Source organism: Muntiacus reevesi, chromosome 4 (genome assembly GCF_963930625.1).
Source record: "Muntiacus reevesi chromosome 4, mMunRee1.1, whole genome shotgun sequence".
In the NCBI taxonomy this organism is placed as follows: Eukaryota; Metazoa; Chordata; class Mammalia; order Artiodactyla; family Cervidae; genus Muntiacus; species Muntiacus reevesi.
The window spans coordinates 114,454,544-114,475,461 of NC_089252.1; the positions used below are offsets into that span (position 1 = coordinate 114,454,544).

At 53.2% G+C, this 20,918-nt stretch overlaps 1 protein-coding gene across 6 annotated transcripts in view; it reads right to left on the bottom strand.

The window, feature by feature from the left end:
* The window catches only part of TSEN2 (tRNA splicing endonuclease subunit 2), a 46,183-nt gene extending 43,173 nt beyond the window's left edge, over positions 1-3,010 (bottom strand). For 2 of the 6 annotated variants that reach the window (XM_065933955.1, XM_065933952.1), the window contains exons 1-2: positions 2,853-3,010; positions 1,454-1,543 (exon numbers count right to left, since the gene is read on the bottom strand). The gene's annotated coding sequence lies outside the window, so the exon portion shown is untranslated. Of the gene's footprint in view, positions 1-578; positions 1,056-1,109; positions 1,203-1,453; positions 1,544-2,852 lie in introns of those variants that run through there. The other 4 variants (XM_065933951.1, XM_065933957.1, XM_065933954.1 and 1 more) reach the window with 4 other exon arrangements.
* Between the last annotated feature and the right edge of the window lie 17,908 nt (positions 3,011-20,918).

Consider the following 20,918-nt stretch of genomic DNA (forward strand, 5'->3'; position numbering starts at 1 on the left):
TTCCAACCGCTAGAGACAGGACGGCCTATTCAAACTCAATGCCAACAGCCATCCCACTGCAGAGAGGAGGAAAGGGACTGCGGGCAGGAGGGGGTGCTACGCACCTGTAAGGAGCTGCTCCTTCTGCTTTTCCAAACCTGGCTATACTGACTCCAGGCACCCACATTTAGTTTTCTATCAGAAGCAGGGCTTGTTCCTAATTCTTCCCTTGAGCACACAGGCTATCACCTTTTAGGTGTTCAGTAAATGTTTATTCCAAACAGAACAAAGGAAGACAAAAAGGGAGGGGGGAGGTACCATTATTTAATTTTCCAACCCCCTGGGCCCACCTGGCCAAACCAGCTGGTTAAAGCCTCCCACTCAGCAGAACTCACATTCTCCCAATTAAAAAACAAAACAAAAACAAAAAAACACGCTTGAGGCTCCAAGTGCTACCTTGTAGGCTAGGGGAGGCAAGGATGAAAATCCTGCCTCTGGGGAGCTTTCAGGTTAGAACCCGAGACTAAGACACACAAACAAAAGTTAAACCTTTGAAGGCTGGTGGGTGATTGTGCGAGCGAGCCTGGTACTGGGCCTACCGTGTGATGTAGGAGCCAGGAGAAACGCTGCAGCTGCAACTAATGAGCAAAAAAAAAAAAAAAAAAAAAAAAAAAAGTCCAGGGCTCAACAGCCTCTCCCAACTCCGTGTCACAACGTGTCCTTTTGCCGGTCTCCCAGAGCGGCGCCCAGCAACCCTACTAGCGGCTAAAGAAGGCTCCTCTGGGGCACGGTCTGTTATCAGAGCATCTCGCCTTGGTCGGCCCGCGGCACTCTGCCGCGCGGCGTCAGTGTTTCCAGAAAAAGCCTAGAAAAGAGAGGCTCTGCAGGTACACGGAGGCGGGGAAAGGGGGCTAATATTCCGGCAGCACTAGGAAGCCGGGCCCTGCGTCCCGCCCCAGGTCCGCGTGCCTGTGCGCCCGGAGGAACGTCCCAGGGCCGCTTCTACTTTCGCCCCGGAGAGCTTTCGGAAAAGGCGACGTCTCTTCCCGCGGACGAACCCCAGAGGGCCGCGGCCACCACGCTCGGCGCCTCGAGTCGCCACCCGCTCCCGGGGACCCAGGGTACCTTACCTTCCTCCACCCCCAGCGCGCGCGCGGCGTTACCCCGGCAACGCCGGCCGGGGGGAGGTGGGGCGGACACCGCTGCCGTCAAGCAGCGCGGCCGCAAAGCCGGGCGACTGCGCAGCCGCGGAGTCCGCGGGCGGGCCCGCCGGGTCTTTGCGCAGCGCGCTTGCGCGGGGCCTGCAGGCAGGTCTCAGTGGGGTGTGCCCCCGATGTGAGTCGCAGGCGGCGCATCCTCTTTCCTGCGCTTCCCGCGATTGTACCGATAGGCCCTCTGTACAGGTGCTGTTCTCGTTTAATCCCCACAGCAGTCGCACAAGATCCGTTTCACAGATGAGCTCTAAGTTACTTACCTAGCCAGTGTCACGTAGCTGGGAGGTATTGGGTTGGCAGTGGTAGCACTAGACTCGAAGCCAGGTCTTAAGGAGTTGTGGTCCTCGCCCCTGGGGAGAGGGGATGCTTGAAGCCACTGCACTTGACATGACCCAAGCCCTGAGGAAGCGGGTCGGCTGAGCTCAGCCCGCAGCCCGCAGCCTTCTCAACGCTTCTGTGTAAGTGAAACATGCAAGGGACCCGTAAGGAATTGCCCCCTCACAGATGGCACCGACCAGAAGCCACCGTGGGCACTGGCCGCCCCATTCAGAATCCAGGACAACAGGCCTGGAGTCAGACCTGCGTTAGCATCCCCACCTCCCCCCCACCAACTGTGTGATCTTTAGTGAGTCACAAGAGCCTCTTGATGAAAGTGAAAGAGGAGAGTTTTTCAAGTTGGCTTAAAACTCAACATTCAGAAAACTAAGATCAGGGCATCTAGTCCCATCACTTCATGGCAAATAGATGGGGAAACAGTGGAAACAGTGACAGACTTTATTTTAGAGGGGCTCCAAGATCACTGCAGATGGTGACTGCAGCCATGAAATTAAAAGATGCTTACTCCTTGGAAGAAAAGTTATGACTAACCTAGACAGCATATTAAAAAGCAGAGACATTACTTTGCCAACAAAGGTCTGTCTAGTCAAGGCTATGGTTTTTCCAGTAGTCATGTATGGATGTGAGAGTTGGACTATAAAAAAAGCTGAGCGCCAAAGAATTGATGCTTTTGAACTGTGGTGTTTGAGAAGTCTCGAGAGTCCCTTGGACTGCAAGGAGATCCAACCAGTCCATCCTAAAGATCAGTCCTGGGTGTTCATTGGAAGGACTGATGTTGAAGCTGAAACTCCAATACTTTGGCCACCTGATACGAGGAACTGACTCATTTGAAAAGAACCTGATGCTGGGAAAAATTGAACACAGGAGGAGAGGCGGGCAACGGGATGAGATGGTTGGATGGCATCACTGACTCAATGGACATGAGTTTGAGCGAATTCCGGGAGTTGGTGATGGACAGGGAGGCCTGGCATGCTGCAGTCCATGGGGTCGCAAAGAGTCGGACACGACTGAGCAACTGAACTGAACTGAATCTTTTTGAACCACAGTTTCCTCTATTGAAAAATGGGTCATCAGGATCATGAGGGATGAGCAAAACAAAGGTGCCTTGGGAATTATAAAAGCTTCTCCTACCTGGTTATTTTAAAGGAGGCCTAGTAGGGAGTGCAATATATACTTTCCTAAAATAAATCCCAGGGTCCACAGCACACATACCATACATGCTGGGCAGTGGGGAAGGCAGGTGGCAAGAAAGGGTGGCATATAATGCCAGAGAGATTAATGAGGCAGAGTGTGAAGGGCTCTGAAATCTGGACCTTCCCCAACCTTCTCTTGTCTCCAGGCCTTCGTGAACACTGTGGCCTCCACCTGGAACATCCTTCTCCCGGGTCTGCAGCAGTGACTCCTGGTCGCTCTGTAGGTCTCAGCTCAGACCTCTCTTCTTCAGGACACTTCCTCTTGCTTCCCCAGGCTGCCTTGGGTGACATTCCTCTGTGTCCTGGGATAGTCTGGTGCCCCCTGAAAAAAAGTAGTGAAAGTGTGAGTCACTCAGTCGTGTCTGACTCTTTGTGACTCCATGCGTGGATTGTGGCCCACCAGGCTCCTCTATTCATGGACTTCTCTAGGCAAGAATATTGGAGTGGGTTGCCATTTCCTTCTCCAGGCGATCTTCCTGACAAAAGGATTGAACATGGGTCTCCCAGGCGGATTCCTTACCGACTGAGCCACCGGGGAAGACCTGGTGACCCCTGTGATGTTCCTAATTGCTGGTCCTCCTTAACTGGACTGTGAACTCCTAGCAGAAAGATCCCCAGACATGGCACTTAGTGGAAACTCTGCCTGCAGAAGCCTTGACTGCTCAGCTGAGGAGTTCAGACTTTAGAGAAATAGAAATCAGAGTAGGTTCCTGGTTAGAACGTAGAATGGTGGTGCCGGGATGGACTGGGTTGGGAAGCGACAACTGGAGGGGGGCTGTAATATTGCACCAGAACAAGGCGATGGAGGAAATACTGGAGTTGGAAGGAGAGGGTTTTTAAAATGAAAGAGAACGCAGAGGTTGTCCAGTTCAACTTCCTTATTTACCTGGTAAGGAAAAAGGTTCCGAGTCACCAGAGGCGACAGAGCAAGTCTGAGGGGGAGCTGAGACGAGAGCCAGGTCTGGGCAGCCTCAGTGGGTGCTCTGTGCTCAAGGGCTTGGGATGTGCCCACGATGGGCTCTCAGGGGCCATGATCTGCAGTCCTGTCCCCACAGAGGGTCCCGAGTCAATGCTAATGAATGAGATATTCTTCCATCAAGATTTCCTCCTTGGTGGTGTGTCTGTTTGTCCCTTCTCCCCCGCCCCCACACACCACGCAGGATCTCAGTTCCCTGAGCAGGGACGGAACCCGGGCCATGGCACTGAAAGACCAGAATCCTAACCATTAGGCCACCAGGGAACTCCCAACAGTGTGTGTTTCAGACCTTTAGTTATGGTTCTTTTCAAACATACACAAAAGGAGAGAGAATAGCCTAATACCTCATCACTTCCAGCATCTTCAACCTTTGGTATCTTGATTCTTTTTTTTTTTTTTTTTTATCTTGATTCTTTTATACTGTCCATAAACATGCTTCTCTCCCACTGCTAGGGTGTTTTAAAGCATCATATAATCTCACACTTTATATTTTGATATGTGACTCTTAACAGGTAAGAATTTAAATTTTATTGCATCCATATCTATATAGTTGCTTCTTGTTATTCACAGTAGTTCTGTAAAGTCACATGAACAAAGAATAAGAGAATACTGAATCACTGCTTCTAGGGGAAATATAGGTAGGTTCCCGCCAGCCTCCTCTCACAACAGTTTCATCAATCGATGTGCAACCTTGTTTTATGTGTGCTTCTGCTTAAAAACACTTTACTTAATGTCTCCAGTAGATTCATCAGCATTGAACTCATGGCCCACATGTGTGTAACTCACAAGTGAACCAAGCGCATCTAACATGTATATCTTCTCATAAGACACAGCATGGCCTTCTTGGCTTCGGAACACTGAACGCACCTCAGCACTCTGCTTGGGGGTCCATTTGAAAATCACGAACACAAAGCACAAAAATATGAAAAGCGTGGCTCCAAAGAGATGGCAAAAAGCGCACCTGTTTATGACATCTTCCCGACAGAGGGATCGAACTCATGTCTCTTATGACTCCTGCACTGGCAGGCGGGTTCTGTACCACTGGGCCACCTGGGACATGAAAATGCAGAAATGACCCACAGGGAGTGTTGGGGGGGAGGTCAGGGAAGACTCAGGTGGGCTGAAGAATCCGGGAGGCTTCCAGGAAGAGGTGGCCTTTGAGCTGATCCTGGAGAAGGGTGAGCGCGGAGGAGGAGGGAGACAGCAGACAGTCGGGGGCACAGGGCGGGCCCACGTGCCAGGAGGCGTGGGCCTGGACTCTCTGGAGCAGGAAAGGAGCTGGGCCTGGTGGGGCAGGAGGTCGAAGCCGCCGATAAGGTCTGATAGGCAGGGCGGGACCCGATCTCGCAGGCGCTTGAATTCCAGGCTGGGCGTTTGGACTTTACCCCGCAGACAATGGGGAGCCACCGGCGTTTCTGAGTCGGGCAGGGCGGCCCCAGCTGCCGCCCCATTGTTTTTCTCAGACGGGTTGAAAGCCCTGCAGTATTTCAGCGCTGACCACTAGATGGCAGTATTTTAGCAAATTTCAACTACCCAGCCTCCAGTTTTCAGCGAGGAAAACCAACCCTGCAGCGACCCAGCAAAAGGATCTACGCGTTTACCCGCAGCGTCAGCAACAGAAAACGCCCCCCGGGCTGGAAAGGAAAATCAATCGAGGGACTGCAGTCCAGCGGAAAGCTCCCCCGGCCGGCGGGACGGAACCTCAGATCATTTCTCTGCCGTGAAGGAGAAAGGGTTCAGGATGTGCAGAAATGGGCGTTCCATTTTAACAAGCGCTCTGCAGACATTCTCCAGCAATTTTAGCCTCACGGCAGCCCTTGGGAAGAGGTGCTGCCATCCCATTTTACAGCTGAGGCCACTGAGACGCTGAAGGACACATTTGCTCAGTTATTTACGGAGCTGACACCAGGCTAGGCAGGGAGACAGAGCTGGCAGCGGGTTTAAGGGGTGCTGGCTGGGAGAGCCCCAAGGCTGCACTTTGCTGGGCCCAGGGCCCCCAGGGCAAAGAGCCGGTGTTACCTTTATATCCTACTTTGGCTGCTAGAAAAACCTGCAGCGTAGATGGTAGGAGCTGCTGGACTCCTACCACTTGCCTGATTCCAGCTGCTTTTGAGAGACAGTCTCATATGATTCTCTGAAAGCCACTCAGTGAATTAGGGGTTATCACACAATGGTTTTACAGGTAAGAAAACAGAGAGGTGAAATGACTTGCCCAAGGTCACACTGAAATGACTTGCCCAAGGAGGAAGTTGATCCCACAAGAGCTTACTCCTCCCTGTGATTAATGAAACAGATTTCGACCTCTGGGTAAATTTCCTAGAAAAAAACTGGGCAGAGATGGGACACATATGAAGATTTTTTTTTCTTTCCCAAATCGAAGCATGATGGTTTCTAATTAAAAAAGGAAACAACCTAAATGTCCATCCCTAGAAGAATGGACAGAACATGGTACAGAGGATTTATAAAGTGGAAAAGTAGTCTCAGCCATAACGCTTCTGTGCTCATTAGCATGGACAGATTTCACAAACATGTTTGCTGACAAAGGCAAGGCGCAGAATGATACGAATCCTATGATCCCTTTCCATTAAGTTAAAACACAGCCCAAACAGGATCAAGGCCTCAGTGTATGCATAGGTATGCCAAACTATTTTAAAACAACAGGAAGGTTATGCACCAAATTCATTAGTTATATGTGGGCCTTGGGTAGTACATAAGGGGTTTTTAGCTTTACATTTTATTTCTTAGAGAAAAATAAAACTGCAGAAGCAAACATAGGGGTAGAAATATAGGTGATTGTTAAGTTGGTATATTGACTTCTCTATTTTAATTTTTGCACAGAAAAGATGCTTCAGGTAACTGGATAAATACAAAGACAGGAAATGACAAAACCTAAATTATTTTCCTGTTTAGGATCAGCGGTTTGAAGATGGTGGTTGCCCTCTGGGAGGGCGGGAGAGGACCCCGGGGCAAGGAGATCAGAGGAAGGGGTGGACAAATTCGGCCAGAAATGCACAGGCCTGGCTCTGGTGTTACGGGGTTCCAGGTCACCAGCAATCGCAGAGTAACAGCTCATCCTGGCAATGCCCAAGTGGTCCCAGCATCCTGTGACTGCCATGCCTTCCAGGGAGCAGCGGGCAGCCAGCGAGGCTGTGGCGACTCCAGGAGAGGGTGCAGGGGCCCCTGGAAGATGCAGCTCCTGTGTGGCTGGACGTGGCTACACCCTCTGGCTTCGCTCCCTCCGTCCCTTTCCTTTGGTCATTTTCTCTGGACTCATGATCACAGGGACCACTTAATGTGTGGCCTGGAGGTGTCCTACCCCCTCCCGACAGCAGGTGCTGCAGACAGAAATGCCCGTCTCCCGGGGCTGCGGTGCCCAGCGTGGCAGGTCTTTAGTACTCTGCAGACCATTGATCACCACACAGAAACAAAGTCTTCTCACTTTTCCTCATTCTTTACATTTGTCCTATTACACAAAATAAAAAAAGATCCATGTCAGTTCAGTTCAGTTGATCAGTCGTGTCCGACTCTGCGACCCCATGGACTGCAGCACGCCAGGCTTCCCTGTCCACCAACTCCTGGAGCCTACTCAAACTCATGTTCATCCAGTGGGTGATGCCATCCAACCATCTCATCCTCTGTCGTCCCCTTCTCTTCCCGCCTTCAATCTTTCCCAGCATCAGGGTCTTTTACAATGTGTCACTTTTTCACATCAGGAGGCCAAAGTACTGGAGCTTCAGCTTCAGCATCAGTCCTTCCAATGCATATTCAGGACTGATCTCCTTTAGGATGGACTGGTTGGACCTCAGTCTCATTTTCCGTGTATTGGCTCAGTTTCCCACTCACTTATTCCTCCCAACAGCTCCGTTAGTGAATACTTTTATTCTCCCCATTTTGAAGATAAGGAGACTGAGTCGGAGAAGTTATATAACTGACCCAAGGTAATCCAGCTAAGAAGTGGCAGAGGTAGGAATCAGACCCAGCTCTGCCTGACTTTGGGCTTCCCCGGTGGCGCTGGTGGTAAAGAACCCACCTGCCAGTGCAGGAGACGTAAGACGCTGGTTTGATCCCTGGGTCAGCAAGATCCCCTGGAGGAGGGCATGGCAACCCACCCCAGTATTCTTGCCTGGAGAATCCCATGGACAGAGGAGTGTGTGTGTGGGGGGGGGGGCTGTGGTCCATAGGGTCACAGAGAGTTGGACATGACTGAAGTGACTTAGCATGTACACACGCCGCCTAACTGCAGGGCCGCTGTGCTGTATTGATAAGATATGCTTGATGGTCTCATATCCTAAAAAGGAGAATTTGGGGTTTTGTTCTGCTTTTTTTCTCTTCCTCATAGAAATTTCTTTGTTCCAAGTTGCTCTTGTGTGTTTCCACCCCCCCAACCTGGCCCCCTCTCTGAGCTCAGGGTTCTCATTTCCTGGGTGGTTGAAGGATTCGTTGGTCTGCTCATAGGAGAGGCAGGAGGAGAAGCCCAAGGTGGCCCAAACCTGGCTTTCCTCTCTCCTGGGCACGTCCGCCTCAGATGTCAAAAGGCCTGGATTCCAGGCAAACCAGAAATAATGCCCCAGTCATCAGATTTGAAACCAAAATTCAGCAAAGACATGTATTTGCTGCCAGAAAGCAAATAGCTTTTTCTTTTCTTTCTCATTTTTTTTCACCCAAACAAAACATCCTCTTATGAAATATGTCCAATTTGCAATATTTACTTTCCCTTTATTTAATAACAGGAAAGGGTTTGCTGGACTTTTGTTGATTTTTGCATTTCTTATTAAAATTCTTAAGGGGGTTTTGGGGGAACTTAATCAGCAGAAAAAGGAGAAGGAAAAAAAATTGCATCTGCATTCCACAGGCCTTATTAATGGAGGAAAGTTGCTGTTTGTTTAAGGGCATTTTCTGATGGGAGAAGGCAGATGGTCACGTGTTCCGGAGCCGCTGACTCCTATTCGTGACCATGCCTCTTCCTCAGCTGCCTCCGAAGCTCTGAACGCCTTGCCCTAAGCTCTCTGCCCGAGAAGATGGGGCTGCTCCGTAGCTTTCAGCCTGAGAAGATGCCCCCCTTGCCAGGCCAGGAGGGAAGCTAACGTTCACTGAAGAGCCGAGTGCAGTTCTCTGCACCCGTAATCTCACTTCACCTCAAGACAGCCCGCCTGGCAACCCTGGCCAGGCAGACAAGAAGACGGAGGCTTAGGAGGCTGAGGCCCCGTGTCCAACCTCCCTTTCGTGGCGGCTTACATTCCTTGGGATGAAGCGGGAGGGAGTCCCAGTAGTCATGGAGTCCTGCCTCCAGCGGAGCCCTCACGGCACCTCTCTGGGCTAGCTAGACAATGCCTCATCTTGAAGCACCAGGGAGGTAACCGGCGGGCCTTGCTAAAGGGCCCGCGGCGTGAGGGTTGTGGAGCTGGGCTTTGAGCCGTGCTCTGCCTGACTCTCACATCCACCTTTATTTGGCTTCACCACAACTGCTCTCTGGGGCCAAGAGCAGCATCGTGTTTCTTGTAACGAAACACCTCACTCTCCTGAGGTTCAGATTCTGCCCCCCCAAGAGGTCTTGGTCCTGCCTCTTCCTTGGTTCTAGAATCAGACTGCAAGTAACTGTAAGGCCTTTGTTTTGATATGTTCATTCTACCAGACGTATTTATGCAACATGATTTTTATTATATATATTATATTATCATGGTAACACATTTACTTCTAGAATAGAGCCTTATGCAGGGTCTTTTTTCTTTTTTCAGTAATTTTGTTTATTTTTTTATTTTCGACTCTGAGGGGCCTTCATTGCTGCGTGGGCCCCTTTTCCAGTTGCGGTATGTGGGGGCCGCCCTCTAGTTGCGGTAGGCAGGCTTCTCTTGTGAAGCCTAGGCTCCAGGGCGAGGGTGGGCTTCAGCAGCTGCGGCACGTGACCTCGTTAGCTGCAGTTCCCGGGCTCTAGAGCACACTTTCGGTAGCGGTGGCCCATGGGCCTAGTGGTTCCACGGCGTGTGGGATCTTCCCAGAACAGGGATCGAACCCTCGTCTCCTGCACTGACAGGCAGACTCTTTGGCACTGAGGCACCAGGGAGGCCCCCCAGGTTGTCTTACTAAAAGGCCTTGCAGACAGCTGGGTCTCCATGCTCTCCTTCCCCAGAGAAGAGAACTGAGGAGGAACTTGCCCCAGGTCCTGGAGGCCAGAGCCAGGTCCCAGGCTCCCTGTCCTCTCAGCCTGGTGCTTCCCCAGGAGCATGTGTGCAAGCAACAACCACCTTCTCGTTCTTCCAGCCCCTGCTCCGTGTGGCCCTGAGGGGGAGGTTAGGACATTCAGATAAACCACACATCATATGTGACGTCAAAGTTCTCAGGGTTCCAGCCGGAGCAGGTGCTTCGAAAAGTTACTCTTGTAAGCGTGGTGAATGCTACAACGAAGGGTTTCAGGGCGGGGCGCAGGGCTCAGGAAAGACTTCACGGAAGAGTGGATGCTTGAGCTGGGACTTAAAGAATGAGGATGGACTGGCCAAGTTGGGAAGGCACCGCAGGCTGAAGGCCCCACCTGAGCAAAAGCCCGGAGGTCTGAACACACAAAGGAATATTCAGGAGCGAACCAGCAGTCTGCTGGGGAAGAGAAACAGGCCTGGAAGGGAGAGTGGGGACCAGGCTGTGAAAGGCCTGGAGTGCTATCCAGAGGGATGCAGGAAAGGTTGAAGGAGGGGAATGACTCGGTCAGATTTGGGTTTGGAAGATCCCCCTAGATGCCAGAGGGCAGAAGAGGATACGGAGGCTCTGAGAGGCCCCGGGAAGGAGGCAGCTCCATGTTCCATGCCAGAGATCCCCAGGCCTCCCCACCTAAGTCCTCCTTCTCCTCCGACCCTTGAATGAAATCCTCCTGTCCTCACTGCTCCAGGCGACCCCCACCCCCGAACCACATGCCTGCCTGGAGCCCCCTCACTGGTTCCTGGGGTTCTGACTTCTCGGGTGGCTGTTCTGCACTGACCTGGAGGTCAGAGTCCTCCAGGAGAGTCTGAGGAAAGCCTTGCAAAAATTGCACAAGGACGGAACTGTTCTAAACACAGAACCTGTGAGTGGGAGTCTCACCAAGACCCTGAAGCTGCTTTTACTTACAGGAGGGGGCGACTCCAAGACAACACCCTAAAAATGATCAGCTCCACTTTGCGAATCCCCGAGGCATGCAGAGGCAGTCCAAGGAGGCAGAGCAATTAGGAGTGAAGACCGACCTTGAGACCTTGAGGGTTCAAGCATGAACCCAGAAGGGCTCCCAGGTCAGCAGGAGCGGGAGATGAATGTGGTAATGATTCTAAACAGAGACCATGTCCATCTGAAGAAGGGCTTGGCAGCGGGAGAAGCACAGGACAGAAAAAGGAGGATGCTGTCCTGGCCAAGGATCATTCGGGGGCATCCCGGCGGTAGGTCCAGCTTGCTCCGACGCCCTGAAACCCTGGAATCGCATAACCAGCCCCTCCCTTCGCTCATTCTGTGCTCACCACGCCTCGTTCTGATTAGAACTTGGCCTCCCCGTGCAGGGAGCCCAGAGGGAGCTGGGGTGTTGGCTGGGGGACACGTGTATCCGGTCCCTTTGGCAGTTGTGTTTCTCGTTGCAAATTAGTAAATTGGGAACAGACAATTCACAGAAGAAGCAATACAAATGACTAAGAAGCACATGAAAAAAAAAAAAGTTCACCCTCACCAGCATTCAAAGAAATGCAAATTCAAACCAAAACCGAGATTATTTTCTAGCTATTAAAGTAGAAAGGATTTCTTTAAGTAATAGATACTGCTGGGAAAGGGGCAGTATAAGAGGCACCCGACGTGCTACTGATGGGCGTGTCAGGCTACCTGCTGGGCTGGGCGAGTGGTGCCTTTACGCTCCTGCAGCAGAGAAGCGTGCAATCCTGGTGTGGAAGGCGTGGCTCGGGGGGCCCTCTGCGTGAATCTGTTCACCAAATGTTTAGGGAGCATCTGGTATGTGCTGGGCTTCCCTGGGGGCTCAGACGGCAAAGAATCCGCCTGCAATGCGGGAGACCCGGGTTCGATCCCTGGGTTGGGAAGATCCCCTGGAGGAGGAAGTGGCAACACTCCAGTATTCTTGCCTGGAGAATCCCACAGACAGAGGAGCCTGGCGGGCTAGAGTCCATGGGGTCGCAAAGAGTCGGACACGACTGAGTGACTAACACTGGTCTGCACCAGCCTGGCGAGACACTAGCGAGGGAGTGGCTGCACAGAGATCTCACCCCCAGTGCCAGAGGGCCCAGACCAAGAGGGAGGCTGGAGGCCAGCTCCTGGTGGGCTGGAGGGGAAGCAGACGGAGGGGAAACGGAGCAGCTAACCTCCAGCTCCCCCAGCCCCACAATTTCAGTTCTCCCCTGGCTCCAGGTCTGCCTCAGGCTCCTCTAGGTGGATCCCTGGGCGTTTCCTAGAGTTGAAGTCTGCCCCCTTGTCCACTCCCCAAAACTGATGTAACTGCGTCAGGCTGGGCCCAGGCAGGATCTCGGGCATTTCAGATGTGCTGCCGGGGCTGTGAACCACTGAGAAAATAGAAGATGAGAAAGTCATACACGTCACAGAGAAGCTCTCCGGCGCTGGGGCCCCCGGACCTGGGTCTCGGGTGGGTCACGCACTGCCTGGGTCATCTGGGGCAGGACGTGTCCCCTCCTTGGGCTGTGGTTCTCCTCTGTCGGACAGAGAGCAGGCATTTGGGCTGGGATCACAGGACAGCGCCCGCCAGGTCGGGTGATCTTCGGTCACGGTCACGGTGCCGGCCCGGCCAGATACCATGACTCGCTGCCCTCTGGCGGGGACCAGAGACACGGGGCTCCCAAGGCATCTGAAAACCGCACCGGAGAAAGACGTGACGCTGAAACAGCTCTGACCAGCCACGCGAGCTTTTCTGTGAATTTGGAGAACATCCGCGTGGTTTTATTTGTTCTGTGTTGTTCAGTTGCTCAGTCGTGTCTGACTCTTTGCGACCCCATGGACTGTAGCCCGCCAGGCTCCTCTGTCCATGGGATTCTCCAGGAAGAATACTGGAGTGGATAGCCATTCCCTTCTCCAGGGGATCTTCCCAACTTAGAGATCAAACCTGGGTCTCCTGCAGGCAGAATGCAGGCGGATTCTTTACCGTCTGAGCCACCAGGGAAGCCCATGGTTTCATTTGAGGGGCCAGAATTCTTGTTCCAGCGGACTGTGCAGTTTGGGAGATAACCACATGACTCCAGCCCCAGAGTCCTGATTCGGAAAGGGATAGAGCTGGTTTTCCATGCCGGGATCTATGGGCCCCACTTCCGTGAAGATAGCCAAGAGCACCAGCCCGCAGATCCAGCTCTCAGATTCCACCTCTTATGAGCTGTGTGACCTGGGGTGAGCAACTCCACCTCTCTGAACCTCAGGGTTTCCTCTCTACTATGGAGATAACACGGGTCCCTGCCCCAACTGGCTTTGAGGGAGGATGAATGGGGTTGAGGGCTTCCCAGGGGGTGCTAGGGGAAAAGAACCTGCCTGCCAATGCTGGAGACCTAAGAGAGACGTGCATTCAACACCTGGGTTGGGAAGATCCCCTGGAGAAGGGAACAGCAACCCACTCCAGTATTCTTGCCCGGGAAATCCCATGGACAGAGGAACCTGGCGGGCTGCAGTCCATGGGGTCGCAAAGAGCTGGACATGGCTGTGAAGCGACCGAGCACACACGCACACGAATGGGGTTGATGCTGGTGCCGCTCTAAGCCTGGGATCCGGGCCGCGTGAGGGCCTGTGTGGATGGTGGCCACACGGGTCTCTGCCCCCCTGGGGGACCAGCCCTTCCCAGAGCGGTGTGGTTCCCTCGTGGTGTTCTCCTCACGCGGAGGCGGCCTGGGGTCTCACTGCTGATGCAACCTGTCTTACCAGGGGCCTGATGGACACGTCTCCCTCGATTCCATGGTTCACCATCCCATTTGGCTGCCGTTCAGGGAACCGAACTGACCCTTCTTCCTTCCCAGAGAAGACGAGGAAGGTCTACAGAGGAGTGATGCCAGCAGTGATGCCGGAGGCCACGTGCTGCCTGCTCGACTGGCTGGGTGGGGAAGGTGTCTCCAAGGGGGTGGGTCTCACCTGGGCAGAGGCTGGGGCCTTCCACTGACTGCCTTCCTGGGGGGTGAACTTGGACGGAGGGGGTGAGGGAGCGCGAGGTGACCACGGACACCCCAGGGGACAGCAGTCAGCAGCGGTGAGCCTTGGCCGGAGGCCCAGGGCCAGGGCAGTGGGGGGAAGGGGCGGGGCTGGGCAAGTGAACTTCAGGCCGTTACGGGCAGGGTGACTCATCTGTGCCAACCAGCGGGTGAGACATAGAGAAACCCGGGGACAGGAAGATCGGTGGGATAACGCATTCGAAAAGTTCTTTGAAAAGTGTGAGTCGCTCTAAGAGCAAGGGCTCTGGGCTTCAGACAGAGCGGGATTCCCAGCCGGCTTCTGGAACCCTCCTGTGACCTTAGGCTTAACCTCGTGGAGCCCCCGTTTGCTCATCTGAAAGGAGGCGCCAGCGGGCAGGCCTGCCTCAGTGGGTGGATGACGGGCTGGGTACGCAGGAGTCCGGCCCAGGACCACCCCCGGCAGCCGTGGGGCCCTCGGCCAGGAGGGATGTCGGCCTTCGCCGAGTCTCTCTATGCACCTTGTCCCCATCCTTTGGCCTCGACCAGATCCCCCTGCATGTACAGGCCCTCCCCTCTGCTCCATACTCTCACGACTTTTATCTCAGCCTTTCCCACAGCCCTTATCAGCCTAGGCCTGGTGTGCACTGATGTTTAGTGAGCGTGCCTTATCGCCCCCAGGGGGCCTGGGTCTTACTCATGTCTGTACCCACCGGGCCCAGCACACAGCCTCCAGCCTCTCCAGAGAGGCTTCGCTGGACGTTTGAGGACTGGTCAGGAGGCAGAAATGGCAGCTGAGTGGTAGCTGCTTGTGTCCTGATTCCCGAAAAGAGTTGCCCTTTGCAGTAATGAAAAGGGGAGGAAGGAATTTGTAAACATGTTTTCAAAAATTCTACAGCCTTCTTTTGATGGGTACCTTGAATTCATCTTCACAGTGAATATGGTTTCCTGTGTCTTTGGTTTTTAGGCTGTGATATAAACAAAATGAATTAGAACTTCCCGCAGGATCCACGGGATGAAAGGTCCCCCTGGAATGTCTGTTAAAGAGCTGAGCAGCGAAAGCTGGCCTGCATGGAGAAAGCGCTATCGCCCGCCATCAGCAGAGGCCAAACCAGATAAAAAGAAAAAGCACCCCACTCTCGAAGTCTGGAGAATTCTGGGGCCTGCACCTGCGTGACCTTGTGTGATGTGACCCCCTCCTAAGCTGGCAGGGGGCGGGTGGCCCTTGAGGTCCTCAGAGCTGTCTTTGTGAGGACAGCAATGTGCAGAGCCTCAGGCAGGTAGTTGGTGCTTAGAGATGCCCACCACGCTTCCCTTCACTGCTTGGCAAGGATACACCAACTTATCTTTTGCACTTATTCCATGAGGTTCAAAGCGACTGTACCTAGTACAATGGCCTGAATCCACCTCTACGAGCGAGTCCAGCCCAACCCCTCTTAAATGGATAAACCTCGATTTTGAGTCTCTACTAAATAGGAAGTGGATGGGAGATACAGCTGGGGCGGGGAGCATGGGGATCAGCCAAGAACTGAGCCGGGCAGGATCTCGGGAAGCTAAACGCTTGGCCGCTGGGGTTTTCTTCAATAAGAAGGTTCCAGAACTACTCTGAACAGAGTTGGACCATTACTGCGCACTCACTCAGTCGAGCCCGACTCTTTGCGACCCCATGGACTGTAGCCCACCAGTCTCCTCTGTCCGCGGGATTTCCCAAGCAAGAATACTAGAGTGGGGTTGCCATTTGATGCCTCCAAAAACAACCAACGAGGAAATAAAATCACTCATCCGCCAAATATTCACTGAGCCGAGAAGACTCTCTTCCTTCTTTCCTTCCCTCCTCTCCTGCCTCCCGCCCTCCCTCCCTTCCTCCTTCCCATCGTCTCTATCAGCGCGGTAATTTTCTGCCTAGCAATTTTCTAGACCTAGCTCCCCAGGTCAGAAACGCCCGTGGTGTTTCTGTCCTTTCATCTCTCCTGTCACAGGGTAAGAACCGCGCTGCTCTGAGCTCCTGATGTGCGCCAGTATAACCGGCTGAGGGTCACGGGGCGAACAGCCCAGCTCTGGCTGGCTGGCCCTCAGGCAAGCCCTGTGGCCTCCCCGCCCTTTGCTTTCTCCTGGTTGCAGGTGAGTGAGGAGCAGGTGACACCCTGACCCTTCCGGCTCAGCCACTGCGACCCCAGCGAGGCCACCTGTTGGGTTTGAGAGCCCAAGCCGACTGGGGTCCCCTCCCCACTCTACACGTACGGCTGATGGTTTTGGGCAAGGTGCACAACAGCCAGTGGGTACCCAGGAGTCCTCGTGGGATATCCTCTTTATAGAGTCATGGTGGGAGTGAAGTGCCAAGCTTACAGATTAAAGTTTATGCCAGTGCTGGCGCAGTAAGGCTTGCTGTCATGCCAAAGAGGGTGCACTGGCATGTCAGAGCCGTCTCACACTGACTGTGGGGCCCGGCCGGAGGTCTGCTCTCTGCTGATTCTTAAACTTGGCGGCCATAACTTGCTAGCCTGGGGGCATCATATGATCAGACACCCATGGATGGACGGGGTGCAGCAGGCTCAGGCTGGGTCAAGGCTGTGTCCCTGAAACCCTAAGCACCCCACCCCCGGGTCCCACAGACTGGGTGCAAGGGGTGGACAAGTCAAGCTGCAGAGGTGGAGTTAAAGTCAATCCTGAGTGCCTGGAGAGGGGGGACTGGAGGGCACACGCCTGGCCTACAGGCGGAGAGATCAAATACGGGCTGTAAACACTGCCAGCCCCTCCAGATTCCGCAGCCCGGCCGGATCCGCAGCCCGGGGCTCCGCACTGGGGGCCTGCGTGCGTGGGGCTGGAGTCAGGTCCTCCCCACCGTGTGTGCCTGCACTGCTGAGACGGACTCCACATCCCCCGCAAGCCACCCTTTCAAGGTGTGTGACTGGGTGACTTCTCTGGCTCTCCCGTGGTTAAGACTCTGCCTTCCAATGCAGAAGGCATGGGTTCAATCCCTGGTTGAGGAACTATAGTCCCATGTGCCACGGGGGCGGGTGGGGGTGGGAGTGTACGGCCAAAATTATCTTTGCTATACAATAGGTCTTTGTTGGTTTTCCATTTTAAATATGGCAATGTGTTCATGACCTTCCCGAAGTCCCTAACTATCCCTTCCCCCTGGCAACCATTACCTGTTTTTTAAAAAAGTCAGACTACAGTTGTTTGTTGAATACATTCCCAGAATACTGCAACCAACGATGACCACAATAAATTGTAGAACATTTTCAGCACCCTCCAAAGAAACTTCTTACCCCACTAGTTGAATCATTCCTCATTCTCTCCTCCCTCCTGGCAACCAAGAATTGACTTCCTGTCTTTATTGATTCGCCCATTTTGGACATTCATATGAATGGAATCCCACAAAATGTGTGGTCTTTTGTCACTCCCTTCTTTGACTTGGCACAATGTGTTCAAGTTTCATCCATGGAACAGAACATCTATCAGGACTCCACCCTTTTTTCTGGCTAAATAATATTCCATTGTGTGGACAGACCACATTTTGTTGATCCGTTCATCTCGTGATGAACCTCTGGGTTACTTCCACCTCTTGGCGAACTGTGAATAACACTGCTCTGAACATTCATGTACGTGCCTTTGCGTACAGATACCTTTTCACATCACTTTTGAAAGTACCCAGGGGTGGATGGCTGGGTCATATGTGCTGTGCTTAGCCGCTCAATCATGTCCAACTCTCTGTGACCCCACGGACCATAGCCCTCTGTCCGTGGAGATTATCCAGGCCAAGAATACTGGAGTAGGGTTGCCATGCCCTCCTCCAGGGGATCTTCCCAAACTAGGGATTGAACTCCGGTCTTCCATGTTGCAGGTGGATTCTTCATCATCTGAGCCACTAGGGAAGTCCAATAATACTGGTCAGTAGCCCATCCCTTCTCCAGGGAATCTTTCTGACCCAGGAATCGAACTGGGGTCTCTGGCATTCCAGGTGGATTCTTTACCAGTTGAGCTACCAGGGAAGTCTGAGTAGCTCTTCCGTCTGAGCTACCAGGGTCCTATGGTAAAGTGTATATTTAACTTTGGCTCAGACGGTGAAGAGTCAGCCTGCAATACTGGAGACCTGGGTTTGATCCCTGGGTCGGGAAGATCCCCTGGAGAAGGGAATGGCTACCCACTCCAGTATTCTTGCCTGGAGAATTCCATGAACAGAGGAGACTGGTGGGCTACAGTCCACGGAGAGGCACAGAGTCGGACACGGCTGAGCGACAGACACATACTGTACTTACACACATAAACCGTCCAAGTGTTTCCTGCCCCTGCGTTCCCATCGGCAGAATACGGATGGTCTATCTACCTGCTCCACATCCCCACCCACACTCGCCATGACTGGTCTGCTTAGCTTCAGTCATTCTGACGGAGGAAGAGGGGCGGCCGTCATGTTACCTTGCATCTCCCCCTCCTCCCTCTGAATCACACGGTCAGCTGCCTGGCTCCGAGTGAGACTCGGGATGAGGCAGAAGCCGAGCAATCCTCAAGGGGTCTGGACCTGGGGTCGGGGCCTGGGTGACGGCCTTAGCTTCAGCTTCAAAGGCCGTCTCCACTGATCCCTTGAGGGGTAAACAGGGGCAAGCAGGTGCTGGGGGCGGGAAACCAGGCAAAGGGAAGGGTGTTTGGGTAGGGGAGCCGGACAGAACGAAGCGGACAGCTGACTCAGCTCTCGGTTTCCAGGTTGGCTGCCTTTGTTTTTTCAGCACATTGGAATCTCCTGGCCACCAGTCTTTTATTTCCTTTTAATTAGCCTTCTCCACTGACAGCGACGGGTCAAAATTTCTAGGAAGTGCTCTAGACGACGCTGCCTGACAGACATCCATCTCAAGGAGTTCACTCCTTAGGGCTGAAATACATCCTCTATCTCGTCCTCGGAGCTGACTTGGGGACTGGCAAAACAGCTGGGCTTTGAGGCTCTGACTTCTCATTGACATTTGACCTCTAACACACAAGAAGCAGAATATTTACAAAACATCCCTGTGACCTACAAAACGTCTCCCTGGGAAGAATTAAATAGTTACACATTAAAACCTCTTAAAAATGCAGGTACACATTAGCTGCCTTTAGTACAGACCCGCCTGGCGTCTGTTTGGTAGAAAAACAAGCTTCTAAAGCTTGAAGGCAAAGCTGTCTCCCTTAAAGGACCCTTGGCTTGCACACGCGGGCGTCTTCAGACATGTCTTACACAGCAATAATCCACACTGTCACCATTCTGGAGAAGGAAATTTCCTTCTGCAGACCCAATCAGACTGAGGAAATTTTAAAAGTCTGGAACAAAAAACCTCAGAAACCAATTCCTAACTGACTAAGCTTGTTATTTCCACACATGAGACATCTATAAAGAAGTAAATGATAAGACAGCAGGATAGCTGTTATGACAGAGAGAAGGACGGGGCACTGTGGAAGCACAGAAGAGAAAGCACCTGCTTGCAGGAGGTTCAGGGCTGTCGGACAGAAAAGGGGACATGGAAGCTGGGCTTCGAAGGGTGAATAGGAGTTTGTTGGAAGCTAAGAAAAGGATAAATCTACGAGTTAGCAAAGCACATGTAAGGCCCTGAAATGTGAAACCATGTCCAGGGCTCAGCCGAGACTGCGACAACCCAAACACTCCAGGGGCCGCTTCCTTGGCATGCGAACCCGTCACGACCCAGTGTCTGGTTGACAATCCTTGGTTCCCCGATAGCCACATCACACCCCGGGAGGCAGGCGGGTCAGCGCTGGTTAGACCCTTGCCTTTCCAGAGGAGGAAACCAAGATACAGAGAGGGGCAGGGACTTGCCCACACTGCCAGGATTAAGAATGCGCAGAGGCAGGACTCGGATGAAGGTCTTCTGATTCTCAAGTCACTTTTCCAAGGTACTTCTCACAAAGGGTCAGGAAAACAAACGCTGTGCCGTGTGTTAAACACGCCTTTTCTTACTTGGGACCCACTTTGCAGATGAGGAGACTGAGGCTCCAAACAAGTAGATGCCATACAGCCAGAGGCCTCGGTCCGCCTGAGGCCTTGCACATGTACCAAACTGCCTTCCCAAACCTAAGACCACATTGGACCAACACCTCTTTCTACCCTGGCAATGGTTGAGCCTGCTGTGCTGAGTAAAGGCTGATGAAGACACAGGCCTCTGGAGACGGTACTATTTTCTGCATTGACATGGCAAATCACTTGCAAAATCCCATGCTATTGGGAAGAGTTTTTGCAACACAGCTCCTTGTGACAAGGCAAAGAGGCTGTAATGCTTTGGGGCTTGCGCTTCTTTCGAAAAATCATTTTTTTTTTCTCTCCTTTTGACAAATAACTCAGATCCCGGGCCAGCGTAGGAGCGGCCAGGGGAAGCTGCTCTTCCCCCTGGCGGCACCCACTTCCTCCCGGGGCCCAGGAGAGAGCAGCCTGCCTGCTATCTCCCCGGCGGCCGTTCTCTGAGCCGGCCCCAGGTACCCGGGGTTTGTTTTATGGATGGGTCTGTCGTGAGTCAATATGATACTGTTTCCTGTGAGAACTTTATTTCCCTGCATTGTTTGCAGAGTCTGCGTGTGTGTGTCTGAGCACGTACTCCTGATGGCTGCAGAAGTCTGCACGGCTTGCCCCTGGGGGGAGGGATACCTCTGGGGGTGGGGGCCAGGGGCCCAGACACGGTTGTCCCCACCGCCTCTGGTGCCAGGGAGAGGTGGGCTGACTCACAGGCTCGGGTCTTGCCTCCTGCCTGGCTGGCTGGCGCCCTTGCTGAAAGCCACTTCAATTGTGCATCTCCAGCTTGGGGCAGGGGGTGGCCTCACCGTGGGCCTAGCCTGAACCGGCCTGCACCTGCCCTGGGCTCTCTGGGACTGTCTGTGATGCTCCCGAGCAGTTTCACTAGGGCTGGAGATGACCCTCCTCGAGCCTTTAACTCCCTGGTCTGCAGATGGGGAAACCCAGAGTCACAGGATCTGTCTGAGCTGAAGCAACCAGCGGGGAGGCACATGGGACCGCAGAGAGCTGGTCCTGGGTTCAAATCCTGCCTCTGGGACTTGGCCCTCTCAGCGGCTCAGACTGCCAGATGGGGTTAATACTCGCCTCGCAGACTGGCGGCAAGCATTAAATCAGAAA